Raw genomic sequence first — 14774 nt, 5'->3', positions numbered from 1 at the left:
GAAGACCTGGGACTCTTCTGTACAGTCTCTCTGGGGACATAGACTTTTCAGTTATTACTCCCATCAATTAGAGAGCATATTTGCTCTCTGATTGTCACATATGGGTTTTTTCCCAGAAAAGGTTTCAAACGATGAGAACCTGCTCATCTAATCACTCCTCTACATCGTTTAACCCTGCAGATGCTGCAGTCATTGCTAACCATGGTATCTAAATGTTTTTACAGAAAAAAAAAACATTTTCCCACTCTATACAAGGCATTAAATATTTTTTAAAAATTAAACCCCTCCTACAAATAATTGGTATTGCCGCATTTATAACAACTTATATTATAAAATATTACATTAATTTATCCAGCATGGAAAATTCCATAAAAATTAGAGATGAGCGAACGCGTTCGTCCGAGCTTGATATTCGTGCGAATATTAGGGTGTTCGGGATGTTCGCTATTCGTAACGAACACCATGCGGTGTTCTGGTTACTTTCACTTCCTTCCCTGAGACGTTAGCGCGCTTTTCTGGCCAATTGAAAGACAGGGAAGGCATTACAACTTCCCCCTGTGACGTTCCAGCCCTATACCACCCCCCTGCTGTGAGTGGCTGGGGCGATCAGGTGTTCGCCTAATATAAAAGTCGGCCCCTCCCGCGGCTCGCCTCAGATGCGGTGTGAGTTAGATGAGGGACAGTGCTGTTTATACCGGAGCTGCTGTAGGGAAAGAATTGGTAGTTAGTGTAGGCTTCAAGACCCCCCAAAGGTCCTTATTAGGGCCACTGATAGCTGTGTGTTGGCTGCTGTTAGCAGTGGGATTTTTTTTTTTCTCAAAATCGCCTCTGCAGACCGTTGCACCTGGCATTAGGGACAGAAGTGCTGCATAGGCAGGGAGAGTGTTAGGAGTGAGTGTAGCCTTCAAGAACCTCAACGGTCCTTTCTAGGGCCATATTTATCCGTGTGCAGTACTGTCCAGGCTGCTGTTAGCTGTGCTGCATTTTTTTTGGGCTTCTCAAAATCGCCTCTGCAGAGCATTCCACCCTCCATTGATACTGCAGGGAAAGAATTGTATAGGCAGGGCCACAACACAGTTATTATTCATAGAATATACGCAGTGCTGCCTTTTGGTGCCAAAAAACTGAAAACAAATCTATTTGTCCAGCCTCTGTCCGTCCTTACGCCTGTGGAGACGTGTGAGCTGCGTGAAAAACATTGCTAAATCATACGCAGCCAGCTACGCTTTACTGCTGGCTTCGCCATTTGCTTTCCTTAATTGGGAAAAAAAATACCTGCTCTGCCAGAGTTATAATAACTCTGCTACCCTCACGTTCTGTGACACATAAGCAGGGACACAGCACAGTTATTAAACTTCTCATGTTCATAGAATATACGCAGTGCTGCCTGTTGGTGGGAAAAAACTGAAAACAAATCTATTTGTCCAGCCTCTGTCCGTCCTTACGGGCGGTGGAGACGTGTGAGCTGCGTGAAGAACAGTGCTAAATCATACGCACCCAGCTACGCTTTACTGCTGGCTTCGCCATTTGCTTTCCTTAATTGGGAAAAAAAATACCTGCTCTGCCAGAGTTATAATAACTCTGCTACCCTCACGTTCTGTGACACATAAGCAGGGACACAGCACAGTTATTAAACTTCTCATGTTCATAGAATATACGCAGTGCTGCCTTTTGGTGGGAAAAAACTGAAAACAAATCTATTTGTCCAGCCTCTGTCCGTCCTTACGGGCGGTGGAGACGTGTGAGCTGCGTGAAGAACAGTGCTAAATCATACGCACCCAGCTACGCTTTACTGCTGGCTTCGCCATTTGCTTTCCTTAATTGGGAAAAAAAATACCTGCTCTGCCAGAGTTATAATAACTCTGCTACCCTCACGTTCTGTGACACATAAGCAGGGACACAGCACAGTTATTAAACTTAGATAATTCATTCACTAGAGGCAGTGGGGCCTTTCGTTTTCCAAAAAGGGCAAAAATTATATTTGGCCTGCAGTCTTGCGCCAATTTATTTCCTGCCTGTGAAATCAAATCACTGGTAATACAGCATGCTGAGGGGTAGGGGTAGGCCTAGAGGACGTGGACGCGGCCGAGGACGCGGAGGGCCAAGTCAGGGTGTGGGCACAGGCCAAGCTCCTGATCCAGGTGTGTCGCAGCCGACTGCTGCGCGATTAGGAGAGAGGCACGTTTCTGGCGTCCCCACATTCATCGCCCAATTAATGGGTCCACGCGGGAGACGGTTATTAGAAAATGAGCAGTGTGAGCAGGTCCTGTCCTGGATGGCAGAAAGTGCTTCGAGCAACCTATCGTCTACCCGCAGTTCTGCGCCGTCCACTGCTGCCAATCCGAATCCTCTGTCTGCTGCTCCTCCTTCCTCCCAGCCTCCTCACTCCACTACAATAACACCTGCTCAGGAGCGGGAGCACTCCCAGGAACTGTTCTCGGGCCCCTGCTTAGATTGGGCAGCAGCGGTTCCTCTCCCACCAGAGGAGTTTATCGTCACTGATGCCCAACCATTCGAAAGTTCCCGGGGTCCGGGGGAAGAGGCTGGGGACTTCCGCCAACTGTCTCAACAACTTTCTGTGGGTGAGGAGGACGATGACGATCAGACACAGTTGTCTATCAGTGAGGTAGTAGTAAGGGCAGTAAGTCCGAGGGAGCAGCGCACAGAGGATTCGGAGGAAGAGCAGCAGGACGATGAGGTGACTGACCCCACCTGGTGTGCAACGCTTACTCAGGAGGACAGGTCTTCAGAGGGGGAGTCAAGGGCATCAGCAGGGCAGGTTGCAAGAGGCAGTGCAGTGGCCAGGGGTAGAGGCAGGGCCAGACCGAATAATCCACCAAGTGTTTCCCAAAGCGCCCCCTCGCGCCATGCCACCCTGCGGAGGCCGAGGTGCTCTAAGGTCTGGCAGTTTTTCACAGAGACGCCTGACGACCGACGAACAGTGGTGTGCAACCTTTGTCGCGCAAAGCTCAGCCGGGGAGCCAACACCAACAGCCTCACCACCACCACCATGCGCAGACATATGATGGCCAAGCACCCCGCAAGGTGGGACAAAGGCCGTTCACCGCCTCCGGTTTGCACCCCTGCCTCTCCCCCTGTGCCCCAACCTGCCACTGAGATGCAACCCCCCTCTCAGGACACAGGCACTACCGCCTCATGGCCTGCACCCACACCCTCATCTCCGCTGTCCTCGGCCCCATCCAGCAGTGTAGTTCAGCGCACCGTTCAGCCGTCGCTTGCGCAAGTGTTCGAGCGCAAGCGCAAGTACGCCGCCACGCACCCGCACGCTCAAACGTTAACCGTCCGCATAGCAAAATTCATCAGCCTTGAGATGCTGCCGTATAGGGTTGTGGAAACGGAGTCCTTCAAAAGTATCATGGAGGCGGCGGCCCCGCGCTACTCAGTTCCCAGTCGCCACTACTTTTCCCGATGTGCCGTCCCAGCCCTGCACGACCACGTCTCCCGCAACATTGTGCGCGCCCTCACCAACGCGGTTACTGCCACGGTCCACTTAACTACGGACACGTGGACAAGCACAGGCGGGCAGGGCCACTACATCTCCCTGACGGCACATTGGGTGAATTTAGTGGAGGCTGGGACAGAGTCAGAGCCTGGGACCGCTCACGTCCTACCCACCCCCAGAATTGCGGGCCCCAGCTCGGTGCTGGTATCTGCGGAGGTGTATGCTTCCTCCACTAAAGCACCCTCCTCCTCCTCCTCCTCCTCTGTCTCACAATCAAGATGTGTTAGCAGCAGGACGTCGCCAGCAGTCGGTGTCGCGCGGTGTGGCAGCACAGCGGTGGGCAAGCGTCAGCAGGCCGTGCTGAAACTACTCAGCTTAGGCGATAAGAGGCACACGGCCCACGAACTGCTGCAGGGTCTGACACAGCAGACCGACCGCTGGCTTGCGCCGCTGAGCCTCCAACCGGGCATGGTCGTGTGTGACAACGGCCGTAACCTGGTGGCGGCTCTGCAGCTCGGCAGCCTCACGCACGTGCCATGCCTGGCCCACGTCTTTAATTTGGTGGTTCAGCGCTTTCTGAAAAGCTACCCACGCTTGTCAGACCTGCTCGTAAAGGCGCGCCGGCTCTGCGCACATTTCCGCAAGTCCCACACGGACGCTGCCACCCTGCGCACCCTGCAACATCACTTTAAGCTGCCAGTGCACCGACTGCTGTGCGACGTGCCCACACGGTGGAACTCTACGCTCCACATGTTGGCCAGGCTCTATGAACAACGTAGAGCTATAGTCGAATACCAACTCCAACATGGGCGGCGCAGTGGGAGTCAGCCTCCTCAATTCCTTTCAGAAGAGTGGGCCTGGTTGGCAGACATCTGCCATGTCCTTGGTAATTTTGAGGAGTCTACCCAGGTGGTGAGCGGCGATGCTGCAATCATTAGCGTCACCATTCCTCTGCTATGCATCTTGAGAAATTCCCTGCAAACCATAAAGGCAGCTGCTTTGCGCTCGGAAACAGAGTCGGGGGAAGACAGTATGCCGCTGGATAGTCAGGGCACCCTCCTGTCTATTTCTCAGCGCGTACAGGAGGAGGAGGAGGAGCATGAGGAGGATGAGGAGGAGGGGGAAGAGACAGCTTGGCCCGCTGCTGACGGTACACCGGCTGATTGCCTGTCATCCTTTCAGTGTGTATGGCCTGAGGAGGAGGAGGAGGAGGAGGAGGAGGATCCTGATAGTGATCTTCCTAGTGAAGACAGCCATGTGTTGCGTACAGGTACCCTGGCACACATGGCTGACTTCATGTTAGGATGCCTTTCTCGTGACCCTCGCGTTGCACGCATTCTGGCCACGACGGATTACTGGGTGTACACACTGCTCGATCCACGGTATAAGGAGAACCTGCCCACTCTGATTCCCGAAGAGGAAAGGGGTTAGAGAGTGTTGCTATACCACAGGACCCTTGCGGACAAGCTGATGGTAAAATTCCCAGCCGACAGCGCTAGTGGCAGAAGGCGCAGTACCGAGGGCAAGGTAGAAGGGGATGTGCGTAGATCGAGCAGCATGTACATCCCAGGCAGTGCAACAGTCTTTAAGGGCCTGGCCAGCTTTATGTCTCCCCACCAAGACTGTGTCACCGCTCCCCAGTCAAGGCTGAGTCGGCGGGAGCACTGTAAAAGGATGGTGAGGGAGTACGTAGCCGATCGCACGACCATCCTTGGTGACGCCTCTGCCCCCTACAACTACTGGGTGTCGAAGCTGGACACGTGGCCTGAACTAGCGCTGTATGCCCTGGAGGTGCTTGCTTGTCCTGCGGCTAGCGTGTTGTCAGAGAGGGTGTTTAGTGCGGCTGGGGGAATCATCACGGATAAGCGTAGCCGCTTGTCAACCGACAGTGCCGACAGGCTAACACTCATCAAGATGAACAAAGGCTGGATTTCCCCAGACTTCTCTTCTCCACCAGCGGACAGCAGCGATACGTAAGCAATACGTAGGCTGCACCCGCGGATGGAAGCATCGTTCTCTCTCACCATCCAAAACGGGGACATTTCTGCTTCATCAATCTGTGTCTAATATTCCTCCTCCTCCTCCTGCTCCTCCTCCTGAAACCTCACGTAATCACGCTGAACGGGCAATTTTTCTTAGGGCCACAAGGCTCACTCAAATAATTTTTCAGAACAATTTTTATAAGTTTCAATGCGCTTAAAAGCGTTGGAACTTTAACTTGAACCAATTTTTCGTTACACTGGGCTGCCTCCAGGCCTAGTTACCACTTAAGCCACATTAACCAAAGCGATTAATGGGTTTCACCTGCCCTCTTGGCTGGCCATGGCCAATTTTTTTGATGTACATTAGTACTGTTGATACAGCAATTTTTGTGGGCCCTCGCCTACAGTGTAATCAAATTAATTTTTAGCCCACCTGCATTACAGCTGACGTTACATCCGCTGTGTTGGGCACTGCAATGGGATATATTTATGTACCGCCGGTGGCTTCCTGGCACCCACCCAGGCAGTGGGTCCACAGGGAGTTAAACCTACATGTGTCCACTTGTAAAGAACCCCAGTCTGACTGGGGCATGCAGTGTGGGCCGAAGCCCACCTGTATTACGCACGACATTACTACCTCAGCTGTGTTGGGCAATGCAATGGGATATTTCTATGTACCGCCGGTGGCTTCCGGGCACCCACCCAGGCAGTGGGTCCACAGGGAGTTAAACCTACATGTGTCCACTTGTAAAGAACCCCAGTCTGACTGGGGCATGCAGTGTGGGCCGAAGCCCACCTGTATTACGCACGACATTACTACCTCAGCTGTGTTGGGCAATGCAATGGGATATTTCTATGTACCGCCGGTGGCTTCCTGGCACCCACCTAGGCAGTGGGTCCACAGGGAGTTTAACCTACATGTGTCCACTTGTAAAGAACCCCAGTCTGACTGGGGCATGCAGTGTGGGCCGAAACCCACCTGCATTAACCCTTTCCAGTCCACTGTGTGACCTGTGAAGACATTAGGGTTTAAGGCTGTACAGCTCCGTTGTTGGTAGACGTCCGTCGGGGTTCTCTTACTGTATATTGCCAGCCTCTCTGCTGTCGGAGCCTATCCTACGTGTCAGCTCATGCAGTACTGGCTTTAGCCAGCATATAGCGCCGTTGTATAACGGCAGAAAAAGAGTAAGCCCCCTAGGAAAACCATATACAAATTGGATTGGAAAGGGTTAAGCACAACATTACTACCTCAGCTGTGTTGGGCAATGCAATGGGATATTTCTGTGTACCGCCGGTGGGTTCCAGGGAGCCACCCATGCTGTGGGTCGACAGGGACTTCACAATAGGGAGTTGTACCTGCCTGTGTCTATGAATTAAAAAGCCCGGTCTGACTGGGGCATGCAGACACCTTGACAGAATGAATAGTGTGTGGCACATAGGTTCCCCATTGCTATGCCCACGTGTGCAGCTCCTGATGGCGGTGGCACAGGATTCTATTTCTCATTGCTTCTGTACAGCATTGTGGGCTATCGCTCCGCCACTTTTAAAGAGGGTCGCTGCCTAGCCGTGCCAACCTCTGCAGTGTGTGCCTGCGGTCCCTCGTCATGGCAGACGCAATTCTAAATAGACATGAGGGTGGTGTGGCATGAGGGCAGCTGAAGGCTGCGCAGGGACACTTTGGTGTGCGCTGTGGGGGGGGAGGGGGGGCGGTTGGGCAGCATGTAACTCAGGAGAAGTGGCAGTGGAGTGTCATGCATGCAGTGATTGTGCTTTGTTGGAGGTAGTGTGGTGCTTAGCTAAGGTATGCCATGCTAATGAGGGCTTTTCAGAAGTAAAAGTTGTTGGGAGGGGGGGGGGCCCACTCTTGCCGGTATTGTGGCTTAATAGTGGGACCTGTGAACTTGAGATGCAGCCCAACATGTAGCCCCTCGCCTGCCCTATCCGTCACTGTGTCATTCCCATCACTTTCTTGAATTGCCCAGATTTTCACACATGAAAACCTTAGCGAGCATCGGCGAAATACAAAAATGCTCTGGTCGCCCATTGACTTCAATGGGGTTCGTTGTTCGAAACAAACCCTCGAGCATCACGGGAAGTTTGTTCCGAATAACGAGCACCCGAACATTTTGGTGTTCGCTCATCTCTAATAAAAATGCCAAAATAGCTGTTTTATGATCATCTTCCTTCCCCCAAATCGGGATAAAACATCATTTAAAACTTGTATGTACAGCACCCCAAAATGTTATCAATAAAAGCTACAAGTTGTCCCACAGTAACAGGGCGGGTGCAGATCTGCTGACCGAAAAATAAAACTGCTGAGGTCCTGGGATATGGGGCCACACAAAAAGGATTTTTGCAAGAAAAAAAAGGGTTTATACTGCGCAAAAGTGTAGTTTTGTTGCTGTCATAATTGTACTGAGTCGTAGAATAAATGTAACCAGATTTATAACACAAACTCCAAAAAACAATGGTGAAATAGCTGCCCTCCATTGTTTCCTGTAAAACAAAGAAAAATTGATAAAAGTCATTCAATACATTCTTTGTATCTGACCAGAGGCGTAACTTGAAGCTCGTGGGCCCCAATGCAAAACCTGTAACGGGGCCCCCAACTATAACGCTTTATTCATACGTAGTACTGGGCTTCCGATATGGAGAAGAGAGGCCTTATGGGCCCCCCAAGGCTCCTGGGCCCGGGTGCAACCGCATCCCCTGCATCCTCTATAGTTACGCCCCTGTATCTGACATTGGTTCGGCACAATACAAGGCGTCCTACAGCTACCGCTGGGGAACAGATAGGAAAGTTATGATCTCTGGAACATAAAAGGGGAAACTATTGACTTAAGGCTAAAATGATGTCTGTCACTATAGGGCTGAAAAATGCAATTAGGATGAGAGTTCTGCACCAAATATATTTTCATGAGGCATAAATTCAAAATCTAAGAATAACATTTTCGGGAGGATTTTTCCAATTTTAACGTGACTATTGCGGGGGGGGGGGGGGGTGTCAAAGGGGTTGTCCAGTTGTAAACTATTGATAACCTAATCTTAGGGTAGCTCATCAATAGTAGCTCAGTAGGGGCCCATCACCTGGCAGTAGCCAGGCTTGGTATTGCGGGCATTCATATGAATGGGAACTTTGCTGCAATACCAAGTCTGACCAATGCGGTATGAACGGAGCTGTCTCAGTTCAGTACAGCAGCCCAGAAATAGCTGATCGGCTGGATCCTACGTGGGGGAGCATGCTGATCTATTATTGAGGACCTTTTCTGAAGATAGGCCCTCAATAGTTTACAACTGGACAACCCCTTTAAAGGGAAATGGTCAGCAGTTTTTATGAATATGACCCAATAGCAGTGGTAGATAAATATGTCTATCTTTCTACCCATCTTTTTTCTATGACTGTTGGTACAAGCATGACTGAGAATTGGAACTTTAAAAGATTCTGAGCGACATGTAGATCAGGGAGAGCGGTCCGATGGCTCTTTCAGAAGCTGGGCACCCAATGGGCAGAAGTCTGAGAAGGGTGAGGCATGCAGAACGCACCCCACAGCGGGTGAGTGAGGTAAGCAGCGGCGGTGTGCTGTGACAGTACCCCCCTTACTCCTCCCTGTTGCAGAATAAAACGCCATGATTAATTCAAGGGCGTTGATATTCTCCAGAGGTTCCCACAATCTTGACATCCAAGTTAACGATCACACAGGAATACAGGAGGAGATCCTGGAAAACATCATTCACAAATACTTGAAAAACAGCAGTGGCATTACTCAAACCAAAAGGCAGGACAGGATATTCGCAATGCCCATCTCTGGTGTTAAATACGGTTGTCCACTCATCTCCCTCATGTATCCTGATGAGATCGTATGCCCCACGAAGATGAAGCTTAGTAAACATAGTAGCCCCATGTATCCTGTCAAGCAGTTCAGATATTAGAGGTATTTGTGCTTTATGGTAGAAGTATTCAGACCTCTAATGGATGCATGGTCACAAAGAAGCATCTTTCTTTACAAAGAAGATCCCAGCACCAGCTTGAGCAGAGGACTTTCAGATGGAAGTTCTCTCAAGATTCTCTTTGATACATGCAGACATGGCTTGAGTCTCTAGAAGTTATAATGGATACACTCAACCTCTAGGAGGAGATGCACCTAGAAGGGGGTCGATTGGGCAGTAATATGGTCTATGTGATGATCTCAGCCTCTTTTTTAATAAAAACATCTGCAAACATAATGCATTGTTGAGATAGACCTGGAAGCTCAGAAGGAACGTGTGGCTTGAGGACTGGAGAAATAGCACACAGACAATGGGTATAGCAGCGGGTGCTCCGATGCAGGATTTTTCCAGTATGCCAGTCAATGACTGGAGAATGCAGATAAAGTCAAGGAAGTCCCAGCAATACTGAGTTCATAGCAATGAGTAGGACCATCAAAGAAAATTTCTCTCAGTTTGCAACTCCAGTGGAACGGTGAACCCCTGATGACATCAGACAGGAACTCCCATCAACAGAAGTGACAGAAATGGACTTCAAGGATAGCATAGAAATCCTGTGCTCTACCACCAAGGCCTGGTTGAGGAAGTTCCTGGCAGCGCCAGAGATCAGGTATGCTTCCATAAAAAATTGGAAGATGCAGATAGCAGAAACTTTGGAGAAGACTCAGTGTCACCCAGTTCAGCCTCTCCTACTGGCCCTAGGTGGAGGACGTCTCCCGGCTTTATTGGGCATGGTCTCAGAAAATGTCCCTCACTACCTCAATAGACATACGTTTTACATTTGCCTTCTCAGATGTTCTACAGATGAGAGCTTAGGTCTTTCTGTCTCCATAAGTTCTTCAGAAAATGGAGCAGGAGGAGGCTGAAGAGGTCTGGAGAAACTAGGAGCAAGACGAGTAGTCTTCTTCTCATGAGAGATTTCATGTAGGCATTATCTGAACTGAATATCAATTCTTCAGGCCAAAGAGATGAGGTTCTGGTGTTTGCAGTGCCAGCGGGATCCATGGTCTAATCACACTGTCAGACAGGCAGATGGCGATCCCCCTTGCCACACACTGGTTTCGCAGTGGGCTAAGTGAGGTGGCAGTCCTTAGGGAATCCCAGGCTTTCATGCTTAACCCCTACATGTGGGTTGCTGGCTTTGCTTTGGGGTTCCCAGGCCATTACATGCATAGATAGTCCCGGTTGTGTGGCTGCTAATGCTTCACTGGGACAAGGTGCGGTACCTGATGGTGTGAACTCACATGTAGTAAATAGACATGTTATAGTCAGGGCTATTAGTCAGGGCAGGAAGCAGACAAAGCAGAGTCCAATATATGGAGCCGAGGTCATATTTCCTGTCATGTTCCCAAACAGCCCCATAATTTAGTTTGTAGTGCTGTAGGGAGGTGACAGGCTATCTGTAAAGGCATTGTGTCACCTTGCAGAACCCCCATGAAAATGCGGGTCCCTGGAAGAACAGCTGATTGACCAGCATCCAGTTCCCAGAACCCCCAGCAATCAGCTGATTACACTGAGGGAAGCCGTGGCCAGCCGCACATATCCCCATCAGTAACCACTTCAGGGGAAATGTAGTATTACACGGTGGCCATTCACAGGCCAGGAAGGCACAAAGTCCACAAGAACAGGAGCTGCTCTTACTGATGGACTCTCTGTCCTGGGTCATAGAGGCGGGTCCTGAGTGGGGACTGCTTTCTATCACAACCCCTTTAAATCAAAATATTTCTGGCCAATAAGAGAATATTCTAAAGCCCTGGCCACACCTACTTATATCCAACAACTACAACCTTCAGCCACGGGGTCTACTACCAGAAGGGACAATGTTGATTACTGTGGATGTGGAGTCCTTGTACTCTAACATTCCACTTCAAAAAGCAATCTAATCACAGAGCCAACCCTACAACCAATCAGGTTTGTCCACCACGACACGTACTTTCCTTACAGGAAGGCATATGCTTGCAGTATATGGGTAGCAAAATGCCACCACAATATTCAAAACTTTTCAGAGCCCTATTTGAGGACAACTTTTTATTAACTTCCAATTAAACCTCTAGCATACATCCATTATATTGATGCAAGGGCGCCCCTACCATGACGTGACGGGAGCCTTCTGCAGGACCTCCAAGGGGTAGTGCAAGGGCGCCCCTACCATGAGGTGACCTGAGCCTTCTGCAGGACCTCCAAGGGGTAGTGCAAGGGTGCCCCTACCATGAGGTGACCTGAGCCTTCTGCAGGACCTCCAAGGGGTAGTGCAAGGGCGCTCCTACCATGAGGTGACCTGACCCTTCTGCAGGACCTCCGAGGGGTAGTGCTAGGGTGCCCCTACCATGAGGTGATCTGAGCCTTCTGCAGGACCTCCAAGGGGTAGTGCTAGGGTGCCCCTACCATGAGGTGATCTGAGCCTTCTGCAGGACCTCCGAGGGGTAGTGCCAGGGTTGCCCCTCAGCCAGTATTTATTTTTTTACTGATCATATTAATGTCTGGTAGAAAATAATTGCCAGCTGTGAGTGAACCGGGCAGAACTAGGTTGGGTCATCACTGCGTTGTAATCAATCTGTCACCCCTGATCTCTCCACCTGGCAGAAATTCAGAAGCCATGTGAAAAGGTCAGGGGTGATAGAATGATTTTAACATGTCGGCTGCCCAACTGGTGCTGCGGACACAGTGAGTGAAATGCTTGTGGGGTTACTGCCTGGTTTGAGGTCCACTATTAATATTGAGGCCACTATGGGGGGGGGGGGGTCACTATTATTACTGGGTCTCCTCTAGGGGTCACTATTACTACTGGGGACACTTTGGGGGACATTACTATTACTGGCACCACTGTGTGGGTCACTATTACTACTTGGGCCTCTAATAGGGTCACTATTACTACTGGAGCCATTAAGGGGTCACTATTACTATTGGGGTTACTAATACTCTGTCACTTCAAACAGGTCTAAATTATTCTAATATGTGTTGGGTATCTTGGGTATTGACCCTTTCAATGCCTGTTAAACTAGTGGGGTTACTTTTGCTGGGGGCACCACTTCACACTTTGCCTGAGGCAGCATTAATGTTTGGAGTGCGCCTTCATTGAAGATTTGCTAATAATCTGAAAACTGTTGACTTTCTACAAAAACTTCAACAAGTTCCATCCAACTATCAGACTCCTCCTCACAGTCTCAGATCCATTACAAAGAATAAGGAAGTAGACAGACTAGCTTTAATACAGAAGGAAGAAAACTTTCTTATAACATCCAATGGTTTCTTGCTTTTGGAGAAAAGCTAATTTGTATACTTTGTTACCCATGGAGCTTTCCCTTCAAAGCATGTCTCCAGATCACCTTCTAAGAGAACCAGTACCCCCCAAATAATATAGGGAGGTAAGAGCAGGGCGCCCCTAGTGGTCACATGCAATCTCACATGAGCATCCTGAGGAAAATTACTGCTGATCTCCAACCGATATTTCACAGACAAGATTCCTGGAGGCGACATTATCACGGGAATCTGTACACTTAGTAACAAGTCGTTTAGGATTTGATTGCAAGCTGTCATAAATGTCTAGACATACAAAATGTTTCCTATTAATTAGGGATGAGCGACCGGTTCATAGCTGCACTGGATTCTGCAATGTGCCGTAAAATACAATGAAGAAATGGATTCCCTGTGATTCTCAACATTTGCCACAAGCAGATCTCAAACCTACCTAAATCGATCCCCCATAATCTGCAGGGATCTGGATCCAACATGAGCCACAAGACTCAAATCAGGGACAAAAATCCTCATTATTATGATTGTGACAGTAACAATGTATCCATCCTCCCTGAAATACAACACTGTAGCAAATATGAGATATACTGTATGTAGAGAGAGAAAAACCACCAGAGAGAAATGGGATTCCTTTGATCCCGATATACATTTTACCCAACTAATCAAAGGAAAAAAACTATGAAAAATCCTGCGATCCGTTTATTATTCTTTAATCCAGCTTTAATCTGCTAAAATAATTCTCTGTGTTACTTTAAAGAAAAAAAAATTTTTTTAGATTTTAGTGATTTCTGTTTTCTCTTCTCCTTACCTGTTTAGTTCTTGGTATTGGGGTCCGGGAGCTCATGGCCTCACACCTGCCCGGCTGATACTCTTCTGTGTCACTGCAGCGATCTCTCCCCTTTTATAGTCTCCAGTGTAAATAGGATCGTTCTTCTCCATAAGAATGTCAGCTGCCAATAATGATCTTGTGTTCCCCTTCTGCGCTCCGCCTGAACACACGCCCTGGGATCTGATAGCTGCCAAATTGCTTCATATGCATGGATGTCCCTAACAATGCAGCCTGGAAGCTCTCCGTCTATTAAATAATGTACTAAGCATAAATATAAGGAGTTATTTATCGCTTCATGTAAACATCGCGATGTCTGCAGTCCAATATAGCTGTGCTGAGAGCAGTTACAGATCGTTTTTGTATTCCGCACTGTGGATCTGCTGTGCCTCTTAGCTGATCCGATTTAGGACTACATCAAAGGCTTCACCCGGGAATCCCTGGTTTTCACTCTTTAACCCGACCAATTAGAATGCAGGAAACCTCAGACTGCTCCAGAAATACACTATGTTGACAAAAGTATTGGGACACATAGAAGGGGATGAAATTGGATTTTATTCCCCTTTTTCCATCCGGTATTGGCCCACCTTTGGCCTCAATGACTGCAGTAATCCTCCGCGGCCGCTTTCTACCAAATTCCCATAGATGTATGCAGAGATTTGTCTCCATTCCTCAATGAGAGCTTCAGATAGTGATGCAGGGGATAATAGGTGTGTTAGGCATGTTCTAGTTTAGTCCACTCGATGGGATTGAGATCCAGACTTTGGGCTGGCCAATGAAGTTTGCAGACACTGTGTGCCGTATGACAAGGCGCTCGGTCATGTTGGTAGAGACACAGAGCTATACCAAAGTATTACCACAGGGTAGGTGATGCCACAATGTCAAAATGTCTCTGTACCCATTGGTGTTGAGGGTGGACTTCACTATAACCAATGGCCCTCGTCCTTCCCAGCAGAAATCCCTCCACTATAACAGAACCTCCTCCAAATTCCACTGTTGGGATGATGGCATCACATAGAAGTAATGTGGCCAACAGAGTCCACTGTTGGCCAATAACATGGCCAACAGTGGACTCTGGAAGGTCCAGAAGCTGCAATGTCCCGTACTGATTGGTTGATGGCATTCCCCCACCAGACCCCGTTGTAAGCTCTTCACCTGGTGGCATCTGATGGTTTCTGTACTGGGATCATCTCTGTGATCCTCTCCTTTATCCTAATGCTCACACATTACCTGACTGCAGGATTGGTAGGGGGCCAATACTTTTGTC

Source organism: Eleutherodactylus coqui, chromosome 4 (genome assembly GCF_035609145.1).
Source record: "Eleutherodactylus coqui strain aEleCoq1 chromosome 4, aEleCoq1.hap1, whole genome shotgun sequence".
NCBI classification, from domain to species: domain Eukaryota; kingdom Metazoa; phylum Chordata; class Amphibia; order Anura; family Eleutherodactylidae; genus Eleutherodactylus; species Eleutherodactylus coqui.
This window is presented reverse-complemented; position numbering follows the sequence as displayed.